This window comes from Protopterus annectens, chromosome 11.part0 (genome assembly GCF_019279795.1).
Source record: "Protopterus annectens isolate FY-2018-M chromosome 11.part0, PAN1.0, whole genome shotgun sequence".
Lineage (NCBI taxonomy): Eukaryota > Metazoa > Chordata > Ceratodontiformes > Protopteridae > Protopterus > Protopterus annectens.
This window is the reverse complement of record NC_056745.1, coordinates 736,249,405-736,268,116: the sequence shown is the minus strand read 5'-3', so window position 1 is coordinate 736,268,116 and position 18,712 is coordinate 736,249,405.

Sequence of the window (18,712 nt, the reverse complement as noted above, 5' to 3'; positions counted from 1 at the left end):
CTAATAGGTTTTTGAGTGGGAGAAGTACCAAGGGATACAGTTGAGGGAGGGTAAACACACAGACAGATTAGAAGGAGGATAAAACTACAATCAGAGCACTTCTTCTGTTACTTGACACCAGATCTACATCATTTGTTTCAGTGATTTTGCTGTACAAAAACCTCTGCTGAATATTCTAATCCCTGTCTGGAAGTGAACTTGCCACTGCCATTTTCCATACTTCCTAAACAGTCAGCTCTCCTTTTCCTTCTATCACTTCCTCTTCTAGGTTCATAGCTTCATATGTAAGTACTAGGCTACCTGCCCTACTAACTTCTTTCTTTCTTTGACTCAGTCTACATTTCAGAATTATTTAATGTCTCAATATTTTTCTTCATTTTTACATTCAGAAACTAGTGGCTCCTACATTCTTTTCTCCACTAAACTCCACACTTCTATAGTTTTTCTCTCTAACTTCCTAAAATTATCCCCTAACACTATTGCACAACTACTTTTTTACCTGTGTAATATATCTATTGTTGGTGCTTACGTATTATCGCAACCACATTTCCAACAGGAGAAACAACTTTTTTCCGAGCAGTATTCCTGCCGGAAAATGTAGTCCCATAAAGTTTATCCAAGAAAACTACAAACGTAGAAAGGTGTGATATAAAAGTTTGCTGAAAGAAATGACATCATGTCTGATAGTCTTGTATCTTTAAGTCACATTACTGTTTTTTTTTTTTTTTTTTGAAGCTGTGTTCAATAGAAACGGACAAACTTTGCCTGTAATGAACAGAACTGGTCCCGAGTGTACTGACATGTCTGGAATTATTGTAAGGGCCAAAAGTATTTCCACATGACTGCAGCTACACAGTCTCTGTGAAAAATGTTATGTGACACCGCATTATAACTGACAGAAGTGGCCATGGGCAAGGATGTAATGCAAACTGTTTATGTACTGTAGCAGCGCTGCATCAGAAAAAAGGTAGAATTTCCAAAAACCTTAACCGCCGCTAAAATTGGTCTGCTGCCGTTTTGGAAACATAAAAATCCACATTTTACATACATAACACTGCATCATACTTTTGACTGTTAACAAAACACTTCACAACACATTGTGCAAGTATACATCCATGTGTTAAATCTGTTTTCAAACAGTGAAGTGCATTTATGACATTAAAAGTTGAGTTGTGTAAACCCCAAACAAAACTATAATGTTGTCAGTGTTTCAGATGCCCAAAACTGTAATCCACCCTTTTAAAAGGGCAAAGCTGGACTTCTGTATGGAAATGTTGCATTTTGCAGGACAACCCCATTGTTTTTCTGCACAAGTACGGCTTGGAGAACAGCCGTTTTTCCGGGTGGAAATGTGGTTGCGATAGTACGTAAGTACCCTATTTTCTATAGAACTCTACCTGTTGCCTAGAAACAGGCCATAATCTTCTGACTCTCAAAAAAGTCCACTCCACAATCCCCCTCTGACCATCAGCCCATCTGAAATGTTCCTGCACTAGCTCTGGTACTTTAAAAAAATTATCTACAACCAAATCATTAAATGAGTTATTAAATATGGTCCTCTACCACAGGCTTAATATGGCTTCCGCATATACCTCTGCTCTCTACACTGTTTATAGTTTATACTACTAATTATACTACAGTTTATAGTATGATTTACAAGAATATGGGGACTTAGTTTGCTTACAAGTTTCCTCTTTGTTGACTTTAGAAGGGCTCTCGACATAGCTGATCATGAACTCATTTTCAAAGAGTTTGGGCTACTGGCGAGGTCCCCTTGTCTGGTTTTACAGAACAGTCCAGGTAAAACAGCGTTCATCCCTGTACACTGCAGGCTCCAATCTGTCTACTGTCTGTGCTCCAGTGTTCTATGCTAGTGCCAATCATTTCCTCACTTTTGTTTTCTTTTTTTTTTTTTTTTTTTTTACAAATTTCCCACCAGCCACTCATCTTGTACTCTTTATAGTAATGATTTCATGATTTGTAATGCAGGGCATTTTCTTTTTCATTCACTATCCACTTCAATCTGATTCCTTAAAACTCTGGATTTTGTGTATTTCCAAAAAGTGAATTTGAAATCATTGTAAGTTAGGAAGGTTCAGTGGATGATAAGGCCTATGACAAACTCACCCAAAATGGATTTCAATTCCCATTGTTCCCTGAAGAAGGAAATCCTTTTAGATCTTCTTTTCCTGGGCCAACTAACACAAGCTTTTCAAGGTCAGAGGGATACAAAGTCCATCATCTTTTCAGGTTATTACTATGGGTGCCTCAGACTAACATTTGGAAAAACATATTTCCAAATCATAGCAGTTCATGGTACCATGTTATTTATTAATTTGTTTTAGGTAGCTGGATGTAAGTACCCATTTTCAGCTATGATCATCTTACAGTAGAAAGTTAACCCAATAAGAAAATAAGAGTATAACACAGTAATAATACAAAAGACACACATAATTTTGTGATTTTGTGTGTAGAGCTCCTACAGTGTGAGAGCTGTGTCAAAATCTAGGCTACATTTATTTATTTTGACAGCTACATGTGAATGTCTCTGTAAGCTTGTTGTCTAGACAAACTCTAAATTGGTTAAAAGTTAAAAGTAGGAATCTGATCATCTATACCTGGCAGCAGGAATAGCACAATTACTAACAGTAAAATGACATTCTGTTTTGAAGTAAGTGGGGCAAGAAAATATATGCACTTGTATGTTATGATGGCCATTACAGCATTCATACATTAGACAGACATCTGTACTAAATGTGTGCATGAGTGTCAGCATATATGAGACTCAAAATCAAATGGGAAAGCACTACAGTAGGTGTGAAGTGGGAGATCAACCATGGCATATAGCACAGCATGGAAAGAAACATGAGCACTTCCCCCTGGAAGATTGCCATTGTGGCCGTGCATGCTAAGATTTATACACTTGCCAGATGTGGAACCATAGTTTGCTGCACATAACATCATGTAAACCGTCATACTTTCAGCTATATTATCTGGTCATGTCAAAGACATGGTCAGTGTACCACATCCAGGAGAACAGAGGTATAGGTATGTGGGTAACTCATTAGTATGTTAATGACACAAAATGATAATGGCCTCTGGAAAAGAGGAAGTACGATATCTTTCAGCATTATGCTGCCACATTACTCCCATTATTGTGGTACATTGCCCCTCACGTATGCACTTGAGGTACATTCTATTACTTACCTTTATTTTTAAAATTAATATTTTTTTGATTGTTCTCTCCACTGTAACTGTTTGTGCCGCATACCACTGTAAAAACATGTCTCTTGTAATTTGTGTGTATACTGATCATGTCTAAATAACTAAATGTGTCTGTAATTTTTCTTTGTGGAGCTTTACTCCCCGGGCCTCTGCTGAAAAAGGGCCTTTTCAGCTCAGTCAGACACCCCCAGTTAACAAATGTAAAATAAATAAATAAAATAAAATAAATAATGACAGGGTTGGGAGGGCAAAAACACATAGAGCTGTAAGCAAACATGGACGGCAGGAATACTCATACAAGCCAAAATATATCTGCACACACACACACACACACACACACACACACACACACACACACACACACACACACACACACACACACACTGTACTAACATTTACTAGAAGCATGTTGCACATGTACCAGTGCAACATATCATTACAGGAAATACTTTCATACATAAAGTCTGCATTCATGAGTGTAACATATGATGTCAAAAATGTATTTTCAAACATACACATGCACTGATGACACATCTATTAAACAAATGACACTATGAAGCTGTAAGATATAAGACCATATATAGGTATATATCACAAAGGGGAAAGCTGACTGTATGCCTTTTTGAAATATAGATTTTTATAACTCCTGTTATGAACACATATTTTAACACAGCTGGACATGTCCTGCTGAGCACTAATAAATATGTAAAACATGTATAATGCAAAATTCCATCTTAATTGTTCAACATTAAGCAGTCGGAGAATGCACTCATGGATATACATGGGAAATTCATGCCAGATCATTGAAATTTGCACCACTGAACCCTTTGATAGATATGAAACCAAACCATCAAAACAATATAAAGGTATAGCCCAAAAAATAAAAATAAAAATGTTAAAAGTCAGTGTTTATCTCCTTACATGTCCCTTAGTTAAATAAACTTACTCCATGTTAGACAACTGCAGGGAAAGGGCAGAAACTACAATCAAGCCATTTGTCAATAGCCGGTAAACCATACACAGATGGTTCTCTATAGCACATGTTGGCAGTTCTCCTTGATCTGCCATCGGTTTCCACAGTCTGGCTAAGTCTTTAGGAAGATACAGTAACAGCAACAATCTGGACTGACTGCTGTATTAATAAAATAAGATTACCTACATGTGATGGGATATCTACTTGTTATGATAATGCTGTTCCTCCAAAGGTTCCTTCTTCATTAGAATCCTGGCAGAACAGGATGTATTTGAGTAACTATTAGAATGCTTAGCAAGGGTGTTTGGTATGTAATGATATACAACTTAAACCAACTAATAAAACAAAAACCTCAGAAGATCTACCTGCGTTAATAAATTTCAAATAGAAACTTTGGCCAAGAGAGGTAATACTTCATATTCATCAGATTACTGTTATGATTTCTTTTTTTTTTCAATAATCATTTTTTTTTTTGTTTTTCAATTCACATAACACACACACATTTACATTTATATACAATATTTATACAATGTTTTAGTTTTGAATAATTTCCATAATTATTATTAATAATATTAATCATATTAAGAATAAATAAAATGAAAATAAAAATAAAAATAATGAAAAATAATATTATAAACCAAACCAACTACCAACAAATATAAATATTATTATTTCTACATTTTCTAATCCATCCAAGAATGTGTTACATGTAAAGAAGAATGTAAGAATGGAAAAAAGGAAAGTGGATAGGAGCCAATATATATATATAATTAAATTAATTCATTATTTTATTTTTATTTATTACTTTTATTTTATAATTTATAATTAAATATATAATATATATGATAATGATCGCTAGCAGCCTTTTTTTTTTGATGTCTGTGTGTGCTGTCACCAACCAATGGCTATATATATATTTCATATTAGTATAATATTATTAATATTTATCTTTTTTTTTTTTTTGTCCAAAATCTCCCTGGAATAAAAAAAAAAAAAAAAATTCAGGGTGGTGTTTGTTTTTTGGTAACCCATTTTTTTGTAGCTGCACACACACCAGGGTCAGCTTTAAATCATGTGAAAGAGCTACAGGCTTGAGCTACAGTCTAGATTCTGATACCATCAAGTGGGCTATATGCAAACACTGGTGTAATTTTTCACACATGGGATGCCATAGGCAATGAACTGTTTCTTGTTTACCAAAATAAATCAAATTTGAAGAGAATTTATGAGAGGACAGCTAGTGAGACAAACACCTCTAAAGAAGGATACACACAGGTGTGGCTGGTGCATCCAATTTACGTACGTAGATTACAAAGGGCCAGGATTATATGACACAAAAACTTTGGAACAAATTACTATTCAATAGATTCAACAGTAAAACTGTAGGGTGATATATTTGGCTTGCTGCAGTGGATGTCAGGCATTTTACACAGGTAAAACAGAAAAGCTGTAGGATAAGAATATATCAACACACATCTAAGCATGTATCTGTTTTCTGCACCTGAGAAGATACAACCTTGTCTAAGGGTGGGGTGGGGATGGGTGAGTTTTTTTTTGGGGGGGGGTTATTGGAAAAATAAATTTGAATACTTGAATTAGTGTGGCAACTCTGAACTAATGCAACAAGTTTTCCAGGTCTCGATGAGAATGTCAGCATGTCAAGTGTGTTAAGAATTAAATTTGCTACCCTTTAAAAGTAAAAGGGGTAAATGTGTTTTCATTTGTTTTTGTTTTTGTGAACTTACACTTTGTTCTTATGCACTATGTCAGTGTTTTTTTCTTTTACTGTTACATGTAATGGTGATGTAGCTGAAATATTTTATGTGATTTGTAACTAAGTTTTAATCTGGGTATTCTGATAATTTATAATATTATAGTACTTAGTGATTACAGGAAGGATATGTTATTCTACTTCCTAGTCACATGATGGCTTCTTAAAGTTCAAATATCTGGGACTGCACATTGTTTATTGCCTGATGAAGTCTGACACTTAAGATGAAAGTGCTCAACCATTTTACTTTTTTATTGAATTTTTTCAAAATGCTTTTTGGTTATTTTTATTGGGTGATAATGCGTTTTTTTGGTTCTGTTTGATATTCATTAATGTCAGTGGCACTGCTGTGTTTTTTGTTTTATTTGAAAGCAAATACATACATAAATAAATACATACATGAATAAATAAACAAATAAATAAATATATACTGTAGACTAATCACCAGCTCTAATGACCTAACCATGGATATCACTTATGCCAGTGAATGGAAATGTGCATGTCATCCAGGGTGCCGATGGTGCCTGGGAGTCTGAAGAGATGGTAAAGCTCTGACATAGTCTGGTTTTGTAGCATCCAGATGCACATTCTTGCATGGCACACAATACACATGATGAACTGATGAAGAATACAGCTAGCTGAGGTCTAGGATATACCTCATATGTCCTCAGCAGACCTCTGAAAAGTGCCAGTGATCATGGTTATCACAGCCAAGAGTACCCTGATTTGCAGGAGGACAAATACCCTCTAGTAATTTGTTTCTCCATCCCTTATTCCTTTTCATATAGGAGGTCAAGGATGTGACTGTACATCCAGAATCATTCTTGTTATTCCTGCCTGTTGAGGGAGCACATACAAAAGTACCTGTGTGCAAACGTGTGATGCACAAATGTGCAACATTACTGCCTGAGTAGTGGAAGCTATCATGTTCACAATAACAGCTGGATTACAATACGCAAGTGCAGATAGTGGGTTCTTTTCTCTGCGCCGATTTTGGATCTTGGTTTACAGTCAGTGGCATTTCACTATGCATCATACATCCTTCATGAAACACACTGCCTACAGTGGATGGACTTGGACATATACTACAAGTGGTATTTCAGCATGACATACATTATATTCTGCTGCTGTGCATGGGCAGCTGTGAAGGTGTTACTGTTTCACATGGACGTCAGACTTATAGACTGGCTTTGAGCACTGTACAGTATGTTTATGAATCTCACTCTTTGAAACTTTGTAGATGTGGGGATGTTTTAAAATATAATTATGTGCAATGAAATTTTGATGAGAAAGAAATTATTTTGTAATGGTTTCTGTCATGTTTGCACTATTACTGCAGTAAAAAGTAACACAGAACCAGAGCTCAGTCATACATTTGAATGAATCAGAACATACCTCCAAATATGGTGTCATTGAAAGTTTTCCAAAATTAATACAACTAATCCAAAGTGGTATTTCTATCTGGTTATATACCATTAATAGCTAAGGTGCTTGACTCATAGCTGAGAGAAGTAAATAAAATTGTGATAACATACATCTTAAAACACTTAGAAACTCTGCAAAGCTGAATTTTTATTAACTTATTTGTCCCTGTACTTTCAAATAGCGACCAAGGAGTAGGCATGCATAGGCTGTAACCTAGGGGCAATTGCTTAAGAGACATAAGCCCCTTTGGTAGCCCTGGAAGCCTCTATCTGATATTGTTAATCCTCGTATCAGTTCTGACCTCGGAACAGAGCTGGCCATCTTCCAAGCTCCCGTCAGCTACAAACTCTCGAGCTAAAACTCTTACCCAGAATTCCCCTCTCCCTGTTACCTCAGATTTCATTTGCCCGTGTCACCATTCGGTCGTGTCAAGCTACTTCTCTTGAGCTAAGTTCAATATTTTGTTGTCATACTAGTATAAAACAACTTTTTCTCTCAGAAAAGTTTATACATTGTTTTCTCTTATCTTATCACATTTAGCGACTAACTCTTCTTAAAATTTTTCAGTCTTTTTTACTGCAAGGTATTTTCTTCTATACCATCATTGGTAGACCCCTTTTCTTCATTACCTTCGGGTATTTCTTGTACCATTGCGGGTATTCTTTCTGATTTCCTCCTTTTCTATCATGGATAAAAAAGATAATCCAGGATTTAAGAGATGTTCAGATTGTGGCCATAAATTACCTATTTCAGATACACATTCTCTGTTTGTCTATTGTTTGGTGTGCATCATTTATCAGTTGATCCGCCCTGTGGAATTTGTAAAAACTTCTCCAACAGGACGTTGATTGAGAGGAAAAAGAAATTGTTACTGAAGGGGCTACTCAAATCTCCTTTTTCAGAGGCTATTTCTGGGTCAGAAGCTTCAAACCCTCCTAGATCCCATGAGAAAAAGACTGATGATCTTTCAAAGGCCAAATCTCTTCCTTCGTCCCCGGCTGGGGACTCCCATCAACCAAGACCCAAGAAGGCTAAGCTTTCTACTTTGGATCTGACTCTTTCGGCTCCAGTGCTTTTGGCGCCTAGACCCTCGGCATCGAACCATCGGTGCCATCTGTGACTTTGGCACTGACTAGCGTGCCCTTTACCGTATCGGTACTGAGGGGCTCCTTGGTTCAGAACGCTCTACCGACACCGACTATCCAGTCTGTGCAGACTGTAAACACATCGGCTCCGATGCCTTACCTGGAACCGACAACTCAGTTACTGACACAGATATTTTCGGTCCCAGCCTCGGCACCAACAACCACTTCGGCACCGACCTTACTGTCGGTGCAGACCATGATTTCGGCACTGATGATTTCCTCGGTGCAGACACCTGTAGTACAGTCTGTTATGGCACCATTGTTTTCAGTGCATACTGGTGATGTGGGCACCGAGCTTGTCCCATCTGTGGATACACCTGACTCCCCCTCAGCCACATCCCTGAAATCCACTAGAAGCCTCTCTGAACATGACGTGTTGCGTCTTGTGGATCAAGTGCTTTTGGCCAGAGGTATCTCGCCCCCCCCAGGACCTATCCTTCCTTGGGAGGTGATCACCCTTTGCCAAAGACCCCTACTTATTCTCCTCCTTCATTGCCTTTGAAGCCCCTTGATATAGCACAGTCTTCCCCCTCTATGGTTCTCTTTATGAACCTCACTAAGGAACTGCAGTTGCCTTCATGGCAGGAGAGTTTTGCTACGACCCAGGATGTCAGCTGTGGCATACATAATTTGGTGTTTCACAGCCATCCAGGAACTCTGAGTCGGCAGGCTGAGCCACTTAGGGGAGGGGTGACTCCTGTCCTGGACACTCACCCCTCTTCAGGTGGACCGGCCTTCCAACTAATGGAGAAGGCTTTGGCGTCTGCTGGTGATACTGTGCTGTCAATCTCCCTGCCCTCCTCTGGACCGCAATGTACACAAGTTGCTCCTAGTGGACACTGGGTGCAAGATCCTCAGGATGTACTCCCACAGGAAACCCCTTTTGTGTTGTCTTCCCCAGCTTCTCTCTCTGAGGAAGTTCATCACAAAAGCTTGTGCAAAAGGAAGCACATGGACTCCACAGAAGAGTCCCTTACTGAAGACACAGACTTTGATGATGGGGAAGGGTCCCCTCGCTCACCCTCTGAGGTATCCTTTGGTGATATCCTCAAAATCCTTAAACAGAGAGGTGACTGGCAGCCCTCTAATCCGACCCCTGAAGAGTCTGTTCCTGCAGGCTTTTTGTGCCCGGCCCTCTACCTCCTGGGTTACTCCACCTGCCGATGAACTGGTCTGGCTTGTCATGCAGCATGTGTGGAAGGCTCTTGACATCATTGAGGCCATTCCCTGGAGGCCAGATAAATTTTTTTTCCCCTCCTGCTACTGACCTGCATTGGTCCAAAGGTCTTCCTGTAGATGCTCTGGTGGTGGCGGCCACAACCAAGAAGGACCTGGTGGAAGAAGAAAGCCAGACTGTCCATCTGCCCAACAAAGAGTCACGGGCTCTGGACAGAATAGGGAAGTGTACTTTTGCATCAGCTACCTTTGCAATCAGGTCCCTGAATTATATGGCACACTTCACCAGGCTTCAAAGGGATTTAGTATCTGATCTCTCTGAAACTTTGGCTGGTGCCGTGTCTGATGAGGTCCATGACAAAGTGGCCTCTCAGCTTCTCTACCAGTGAATCGATATCAAACTCCTCCATGCGCCTGATATCTCACACATCAGAAGGAGCAGCTAGAGTGGCGAGTTCAGGCATTGTTTTGAGACAGCAGGTCTGGATGCGCTTATGTAATTTTGCAGAACCCTTCAAGGCTTCCTTTCTCAATGCTCCCATTGAAGCCTCTTCATTGTTTGGACCCAAAGTTAAAAGCACACTGGCCAGATGTGAACAGGATGGTAAGACCCTTTCTGCCGTGGGTGTCCGTTATTCTTCCTCTCAACTTCCTTTCTCCAGAAACCAGAAGAGTAGGAAGATATGGTACAAAAAGTCTCAGGGTACTTTCTGTGACACACAGGTCGAGTTCTCCCCTAGAGGCAGAGGGGGAAACTCACAGGGAAGATGCCCTTTTCGGGGCAGAGGGTGGGTCTGCATAACCAGGGTTCCAGGGACTCTTTTCCTGGTCAATCCTATCAGTGCTCCTGAAGAGCGGCCCAACTCCTTTCCTCTGGAGGTAGTTGGGGGTTGTTTCTCCTTGTACCCTTCTGCCTGGCTAACCATCACCACTGACTCTTGGGCACAAAGGATAATAGCCAGAGGTTACCATATCCCCTTCGATCTTTGTCCTGCCCTCCCAACAAACTTACTCGATGTTCCACCCAGTCAAAGGGAAGAAGCAGCACTAGCGATAGCAAAGCTGCTAAGAAAAAGAGTCATCCAATTAGTCCCTCCAGACCAGATAGGATCCGGATTCTACTCGACTATTTTTGGTGCCAAAGAAAACCGGGGACTGGAAACTAATTTTGGATCTCAGTGTATTGAACAAGTTTGTAAAGGTACAAAAGTTTTAGATGGTCACTATACAGTCTATCCTCCCACTTTTGGATGTGCCCGATAGATTTTCAAGATGCGTACTACGACATAGAAGTGGACAGGTCATCAAGAAGATTTCTGCACTTCCGTGTGGGAGCCAGTCACTACCAGTTCAGAGTACTGCCCTTCGGACTCTCTACAGCCCCCAGAGTGTTCACAAGGTGCATGGCAGTCATCACAGCTCACGTGCAACTACAAGGATTCCAGGTGTTTCCATACCTAGACAACTGGCTCATCTCCGCCCCCACCAGACATCTATTGGAAGAAGCCCTGGCATACTCTGTTCTCACTGCAGAAAGGCTAGGCATAACCATAAACTGGCAAAAATCCAATCTCACCCCATCTCACTCCACAGAATTCATAGGGGTCATATTGGATGCAAAGAATTGCAGAGCATCCATTCCAGAGCACAGAATTCTAAGTTTAAAGCAACAACTGATCCCAATCCTTTCAAGGGAGAAATCCACAGCTCACTCTGTCCTACAGCTGTTGGGTTCCATAGCAGCCTCCATCACCATTGTCCCCCTGGCCAGGTTTCACATGAGGCTTCTACAGTGGCTACTGCTCACCCAATGGTATCCTTTTCAGCATCCTCTTTCAGCCAAGATTCGAGTAACTCACAGGTGCAAACAGAATTTAAATTGGTGGATGACCCACAACCCGTCACAATGGTCTCGGCCCTTCTCCCCCCGAGCAGCCCATGGCTAGAGTGACCATGGATGCCTCCCTGATGGGGTGGGGGGGCTATGTCAGGGTCAGACAGTCCAAGGCACTTGGTCTGAACTCGAGGCCCCAACTGCATATAAATGTTCTAGAGCTGAGGGCGGTGCTTCTGGCCTTCCAAGCATTCCATCCCCTGCTGCCATCTGTGACTATTGCGATACAATCAGACAACATGGCAGTGGTCTGGTACATCAACAAACAGGGCAGAACCAAATCTTACCCCCTTTGTCGAGAGGCCATGAGGATATGACAATGGGCGATGGCTACCAACCATTTTCTTCTAGCAACGCACATTCCTGGGAGTTCCAACGTGATAGCAGACAGACTCAGTAGGTGCATTCTATAATCTCATGAGTGGTCCCTGAATCCCTTGATAGCGGTGGAGGTCTTCCACCGCTTGGGCCATCCTTGCTGCGACATCTTTGCATCCCCGACCAACTACAAATGCAGCAACTTCTTCACCCTGATTCCCCCTCTGGGACAGTCACCCAAGGATGCTCTAGTCCACGATTGGCCCTCGGGTCTTCTTTATGCTTTTCCACCTCTTCCCCTCATTCCCCAGTTTCTGAAGAAAGCCCATCGGTTGAAGAGCAAGGTGATCCTCATAGCACCATATTGGCCTCGTCAGATCTGGTTCCCCTTCTTTTGGCCTCACCTGCTAGATCAACCATGGATCCTCCATCCAACCCCGGGGTTGATCTCCCATCTGCAGAATCTGATTCATCCCAACTTGGACAGCCTGAAGCTCACAGCTTGGCCCCTCCAATTCCCTTGATTGCCAGGCAGAATGATGTTTCTTTACCAGTATGGGACATTCTTATTGCATCTCATAAGTCTTCCACTAGAATTACTTATCTAAGCAAGTGGAAAAGATTTACCTGTTGGCTGAAAGAAAAGCAAGTAGATCCTTTTTCAGCACCAGTGTTGATAGTACTAGAGTATCTAGCCGATCTATTCCAATCAGGTCTGTCGGCCTCTACCATTAGAGTTCATTTGGCTGCAATATCTAATTTCCATGAGGGTGTCCAAGACTTCTCTCTTATGTCACACAAATTATGCAAGATCTTCATAAAAGGTGTGAATCATCTGAAGCCCCCTTTTAGAGAACCTATTCAACCATGGGACCTGTCATTAGTTCTACAAGCTCTGACACTGCCACCTTTCAAACCAGCTTCTTCATGTGACCTCAAATATTTGTCATGGAAAACCTTGTTTTTGGTCACCATTGCTTCTGCCAGACGTATCTCTGAGCTTCAAGCCTTATGCAGCAAGAGTCCATACTTGATTTTTCATAGAGATGGAGTGTCTTTGAGAACTAATCCTTCCTTTCTGCCAAAAGTGATCTCTGAAATGTCCATTAATCAAACCATTGTATTGCCAGTTTTCTTCCTCAATCATTCAAACAGAGGAGAGTATTGCCTACATACTCTAGATATTCACAGGCAAATTTGCTTCTACTTGAATAGGACTAAGGCCTCTTGTAAATCAGACCAGTTATTTTTGTCCTATTCTGGATCTAGATTAGGCTGTGCTGTTGCTAAGGTCACAATGGTTAGATGGTTGAACGACCTTGTGACCTTCATTTATACACAACGTAATATTCCTTTGCCGACTACTATCAAGGCTCATTCGACAAGGTCGGTGGCAACTTCTGCTGCCTTCTATGCCAGAGCTTTTTTACATGACATCTGTGCAGCTGCAACCTGGGCTATGCCTCATACCTTCATCAATCATTACAAATTGGATTTGGCCTCCAGGGGAAGAGCATCTTTTGGTTCTATGGTGCTCAGGAATATCCGTCCATGAGAGCCTCCCAGGAATAGAGGTAGCTGGGGACTCTGTCCCATACGTAAGGAATGAACGAGGATTAACAATATCAGATAAAGAAGTTATGTCTTACCATAATGTTCCATCTGTACTGTTGATCCTTGTTCAGTCATTACGACCCTCCCTCCTTCCTCCTCCGGGGCTTTTAGTGGATCTCACCATCCGGTTCTTTTAGGTCATTTGACCAGAGGTAGCCTCTACCTTCTTTTGACTTGAAAACTGAATCTGAGGTAACAGAGAGAGGGGAATCCTGGGTAAGAGTTTTAGCACGAGAATTTGTAGCTGACGCGAGCTTGGAAGATGGCCGGCTCGGTTCTGAGGTCGGAACCGATACCCATACATAATGACTGAACGAGGATCAACAATACAGATGGAACGTTATGGTAAGACATAACTTTTTTTTCTAGGTGTCTGATCACTACCCTAAATTCACTGGTGGTATGTGTACCTCAAGACAGGCCTTCATACCTCAAGGGGGAAGTGAGTAAGCTTTGCTGTGTCATTCTTCCACCTTCATTGGCCAATTACCCATCACTTGGGTAGCTATTCAAAGCCATATCACTGGACATGTGAGTAGACATTCTGCCCCTGTGGCAGCTGACTGATGCAGATTTGAGAGATTTTATCAATGTAAAAATGATCAGGACTTGACTTTGCAGCAACACAGGAAAAATAATTTTCCTTCTTTCCATTCCAAGCATTTGGAGTGCAGTATAGTATAGATAAAAATTCTACTTCAAGGGTCTTAAAATGCCTTTAAAATCACCATGCAAGTCCTTTGGCATGTCTGACTTGTTTAAAAGATATATAAAACAGGCAGATCAATGGTTAGAAATAAAAATAAACTATCCTTAATCATATGACCTGGTGTTCCTGAATAAGTAATTGATAAGTTAAATTGGCTGATAATGGAGAAATGATAAAAAATATTTCAAAATGATAAAACATTTACGGGGATCATTTTAATTAAACAAATCTTTTATAAAGTGAACATGTAAACACTGGGAAAATTGGTTTCCATTATTTTACAGTCTGAGTACAGTTTGATTAAGGCTTTGAGTTTCTGGGCTTTGGAATAAGTTTCAAAAACAGCACATAAGTAATTAGAAGACTATAAACATGTCATTTAAAGTGATCCACTGGAAAAACCAACCATAAGCTATGCAAGAAAACTATTTTTTAAGCATATGTTAGTATAATACATAAGACTGTTATACATGGAACATTTTCAACCATGATGTCACATTGTAATAATTAAATACAAAGCCTAAATGTAGAGCCAATTGAAAATGATAAACATAATATTTGAGCAAGCTGGAAGACCCAGATGGATCAGATAGCAACACAAATAAGATACACACACTTATCTCATGCAAAATCTGGTCTCCAGCTTAAACTTTGCACCTTGCGGATATGAGACAACAAAACTAAACACTGGCATATCTCCCAGTTAACTTTATAATTTACTATTTGAAAAGTTATGAGATAGATAATTAAGCACAGAAGCCAAGGGTACAGAAAAATGGATTAACAGCTTAATAGCGCAAACATTTGAATTTGTTTTTTTACTTCTTGTCTACTACGGAGCTTCAGTGCTGAATAATTATTACTGAAATAGAGTAACAAAGTGTTTAGAATATTTCATCCAAATATTCCTATATTATGAAGTATGCAGGGTCAGGTAGAGCAGAAGCTGAGCACATTGGAAGAAACAGGATATTCTTTGGAGTTTAACAGTGTGATACAAAAGCTACTGAAATGGTTATGAAAGTGGGTTATTTTTGTTTGTTGTGTGACTGTGTTATCATTACTTTTATTATTATATGCTAGTTTTCATTATAGTAAGCTGGTTTTATTTCTTGTGTGAGTTTGGATATTTTATTTTTATGAAGTGTTAGGGTATTCATTGTTGTACTGAAGTATAAAACTTATGTAGCAGATAAATACATAAGTGTGAAATGCTGTACTGTTTGGTTGATAGGTTTAGATTGCTACTTTAAGTGGTAGGATTTGTATGTGGAAAGGGGGGATTATGAGGCTATAAATATAGAGAGCTGCAGAATGGTTTGGGAATGTGGGTAGGAGGGAAGAGAAGTGAGACACCTGGTGAGCAGTAGGGGTCAATCAATTTGTACGTGAGCAGAGCAGATAAAATCTGGCAGGGTGATGGTGAAACTGTTAGCGCTTCAGTAATATGCAAGGGACCCTGAAGAAAAAACAAACTTGATTAGAAAGAACAACACAGATGATTCTTGTGGAGAATTTGTCAGTTCCCATCCATTCATCTAGTTTGAATGTTGCTGTGTTTTTACACTGCCCAAAATGTAGAGACAGCTTGTTGCCTAGATAAGGGAGGCACTGGTTGATGGCTTTATCCCCAAGTCAGGACTGCCTGATATTTTGTCATAGAACTAGGTCTTTGAAATGGATACTGACTAAGGATTCTCTCTCTATTCAAGGAAAAAGAGGTCAGAGAGCAATTCTTTAAACCTTAGAATTCTTCTTGTTAAAATTCTGCAGTCTTTTTAGCTGGGAGAGTTGTTTAGAGCTATTCATGCCAAATGTAGCATGTGTCTTATGACGGATTTCAAAATCTTAAAAACCTATTTAATTCAGGGTGGTAAGTCCCCCTGCACCCCCCCCCCCCCACAGTCCTTGCTAATTATATAAACTAACTCCTGGATTGTACAACAGTGGTGAAATGGCACATTCCCATATTTGGTATTTTGAGTTCAGTGTTTTGAGTTTTTGATCAAAGAATGTATTACGACTGGGCAAATGAAGGCAGATTAAGGAGACATATGATGGATTGGTATCTGAATGAGAATGACAACAGATGAAATGACAGTAGCAGAAAGATTTTTCTGCAAATACTAGAGATATTGTGATGAAAGGGCAGGCTCCGTTTCTATGTGAGTTCTTAAATCTCTGATCGCAGTGTCACTTTTAAAGTACATTTTTTATATAACACTTTGCAGGAACACTAATTTTATCAAAGATGACTAAACTACATTTCTATATGCTTACAGTGAGACCATGATAAGAGCACCAGCTAGTAGTGTGATCAAGACCTTGTTGGAGTATCAGTGAATCTGAGGAGGAGGTTAGGATAACTCCTAGCTTGCAGACATACATACATTTAGTTGACTATTGTATTACTTTATTGTCTTCTTCTGTTTTGTATATTGTAATTTGTTTTCTTTACATTGTGTTTTACTTGTATTCTGATAATTGCATATTAAAACTAGAAAATAAACCATGGTTGTGTCTTTTATGTGTCACACAAAAATTATATATTTATTTGTGTTTTGTGTTTTTAAACTCAACTGTCTTATTAGATGCCTGCCCCTTGTGTTAATCTGAAAACATATCTCTTTCCTTCTGCCCTTTCATTGACTGTTGTGAATAAACAAAAAAATCATAATTTTGTGAAATCACTCCCCTTCAACTATTTAAATTTATTAGCCATCCCACTGTATTCCATAGAACCAGAATACAAAGTGCTCACCCCCTTTCAATATATCTTGCACTTTTAAAATGAGTGACTGTTTACTTAGACAGCTAAAGCTTAAATTACTCCCTCTTTCATAGATAACTGCTGAGTGTACACTACAGTGCTTAGGATACTAACCCATTTTTCCATCTTACTTTTAAAATCTGCAACATCTGTTGCAAGACCACCAATTATCGGATAGCACACATTCTTCCTCTCAGTAATCGTCTTGAGATTAATGCTTCCATTCTTTCCTGGTGAGAGAAAGAGCACAAGGACATTATTTCCTGAAGACTGCTGATCAACCGAAAGCATAAAAACTGCTTCATAGGGGGAGCGTGGAACTTGTTCTTATATTCTGCTCCTGGTGAGAGAAGGAGCAGAGTGCATTGATTCCTGACTGTTTCTGGTTGTCAGTGAGTGTCTGTGTTTGATCTTCCTGATTGGTCTGGTTGCTATTCAAGGCATCTACCAAGAAAAGGCTACAACAAGCTTACAGACCCTTGTATCATCTGGGACAAGACTGTGGATCATCAAACAGGCTATGGCCTGCTTCTTATCTTGGGATTGGTGCTAATATTTTGCTTCTGGTGATAGAAGAAGCAAAGGAGCATTGTATCCCAGCAGAGTGAAATTGTGGTGAGACCAGCATTAGCAGTAGCCAGGCAGTAGCCATTCATGCGACTCCCCTCTTTTCATCTTTCTTGACAAGCTAATTCTTTGTTTTCAGTAAGTACTGCTTGATTTGTTTCTAACTTCAGAATATCTGCCTAAATACTTTTATCTTAAAATTTTCAGGGTGTACTTATTAGTTTCCCCTCGAATGTTTGGCAGTGCTCTGTGTAGACACAAACACCTTAAGTGACATTTTCCCTGTAAAAGCACAACTGAAACTTCACTAATACCTAGTCACACACAGGACAACTAGTTTGCAGTGACAAACAGTGTTCCCAGAGTTGCAAACCCGATACTCCTGACATTTCTTTATATTCTCACTCCAACTGTCTAATCAATAAAAAATGGTCTGTTGCCATGGATATGAACTTTCCCACTATCTCCATAACCAGCTTAGTGGATATAGGCATCCTGGGGCAATGTAGAAGTTGCCTGATGTTTATTGACAACTATTTAATTCCCAAACAAACTAATATGGTATGTGAGAGATGTATTTACACAATGTCACTGGAGGCAAAGCTCTTACATAAAAGTGGTTATAATGTCAATAAGGTTGTCAGTAGTACACACTCTGCACCTGTCACACACAATTCAAAGCAGACATATAGAAACACATATACTGAGGCACTTATATGTAACCTTCCTAAATCCCAAAGATCTCCTAGATGAAGTATATATAACCAATACTTTCAGCAGCCCTGTATGCACTCTTTCAAAAAACACCACATGAGCACATACAGCCACATCTCATGGAGCCTCTACTTCTAAGCCCACAAGGTAAGCCACCACACAAACCAACATTCTGGTCATTGGAGACTCCATCGTGAGACACTCTGATGTCCCTGTTACCAGGCTGAGTAAGGAGAAAGTCACGGTCAAGTTGCTTATCAGGGGCTAAGATCCACCACATGACACATGCACTCAGGTCATTAGACCACAAGAACCAGTATAACTCAATCATAGTCCATGTGAGTGTAAGTGACCTGAGACATACCTCCTTACACTATGGGAAGAGAGACATCATGGAGCTGTCAGAATATG